Raw genomic sequence first — 1957 nt, 5'->3', positions numbered from 1 at the left:
TTAAACAGTATAATTTTTTTTGTGTTTTCTTTTTTTACTTGTCAGAATTCAATTTTCAGGAAAACAGTTGCATAATTTGAATTTAATTTGAAATATCTTTTTTTTTTTCATGTAAAAACACCACTGATTCTGCTTCCTATATCTTTAGGGCCTAGTAAGTATTTGCATTTCTTTAATTTGCTGCACTTCTGAATTATTTCTTTGTGTCTGCAATTATCTTTTTGTGTCATTTGGTCATTTTAGTTTTTGTTTTTTGTTTTTTACTTATATTTGTCTGATGGGTTTGGGTCTGGAAATCCAGTTGGAAAGCTATGTAAAATATTTTATACTTTATTAACTATCGAACATAGAAACTATATTATATAAACTTATTTTGCATTAGTGTTTTTTGAGACATCCACCAACATTTCTCAAAAAAGTAAGGATGGGGATATCAAAAGACTGGAAAAAGAAGTGGTACTCAAAAGGAGCTGCTGGAGGAACCTTTTCAGCTAAGCAGATTACATGATCGGTTATAGGAAGAGCACTTTAGAGAGGCCCGGTTTCTCAAGAGTAAAGATTGGTAATTTTGTCTGAAATGCAAAAACAAAGTGAATAATAATAATAAATAAATAAGTAATATAACATTCCTGAACATAAAACTGCTAAGACTTTGAATATCTCATCATTGTCATACAGTACATAATGTCTTTGAAAACTTTGCGCAATTTGGAGAAATCTCTCCAATATCAGCAATAGATGTCCATATTTCATGTCTAACTTTCAGAAATTGTTGTGAAGATATTCTACTCTGCCATCCACAAATGCAGGTTAAAGCTCTATCATGCAAAGACATAGGTAAACACAAAATGCCACTGTCTTCTATTGGCCAAAGCTTATTTAAAATGGACTGAGGCAATGTGAAAACTGTTCTGTGATCAGTGCTCAGTTCAAAAGCCTGTATCCTTGATGGTATGGGTGCTTTGGAACACTAGTGCCTAGGACATATTGACAGACTCTTGTGAAAGGTAGAGGTGATGTTACACATTGTTAACCATCACATTCAAAAAAATTCAATTTAATATCTTTTTTTTTAAAATTGTACGTTTTTCTTTTTTCCAGGTAGAAGAAGTTATTTTTAATATTGTTTTGTGGATAAAATATGGGTTAATGAGATTTGGAAAATAGTGCAATCTGTTTTTATTTGCATTTTAAATAGGGCCCCAACATTTTTGGAATTGGCGTTTAATTTTAAAAACAGAAGCTCGGAAAATAATTCTGATGTCAGGATAAAGCAAGACAAAATACTCACTTAAAAATGTATAAAATGTAAATATAATTGAGAAATTATGAAATAAAAACATAATATTGTAATGAGGTCATATGTTCTTGGTTAACTCTACTTCAGATAGTTAAATAAAATAATAATTGTTTAATTTAATTCATAAATAAAGATTTCATGAAATCATAATAACGAACATCATAGTATTGTTTTATGTACTGAAATGAAAAGTAATACATAGTTATTTTAAAAGAGTACATTATCGTTTAAAATGATGTTTTTATTATTTTATGTAAAAATTGTGCTTTTGTATCAACAGACTTTATCATCGGACTGAACATGAGACTGAAGTCATTTCCTCAGCTGTCAGACTCAGAAATTCAGGATATACTGGAGGAGGTCAGACTAACCTCTGTTTGATTTTCAGCATCAAGACATTCTTATTTTACTTTCACTTCATCCACTGATTTCCTGTTGTGTGTGCATGTGTTGTTTTTTCCCATCTAGTTCTTCAGAAAAAATGGAATATTGCCACAGTTTTTTTCCCTGAAGGTCCTGAAGGTTAAACCATAACATGAGAAGAGAAAAGAAGTGATTGAATGGAAGTGAACAGATCTATGCAGCAAAGAAGAAAAGAATGTTTCTTAAGTGCCTTTCACATTTATTACTTACTTTCCTCAAAAAGGAACCAAAACA

This window comes from Pundamilia nyererei, unplaced genomic scaffold, assembly GCF_000239375.1.
Source record: "Pundamilia nyererei isolate P.nyererei 1_Seehausen unplaced genomic scaffold, PunNye1.0 scaffold00213, whole genome shotgun sequence".
Taxonomy (NCBI): Eukaryota; Metazoa; Chordata; class Actinopteri; order Cichliformes; family Cichlidae; genus Pundamilia; species Pundamilia nyererei.
Note: the sequence above shows the minus strand (reverse complement) of the source record.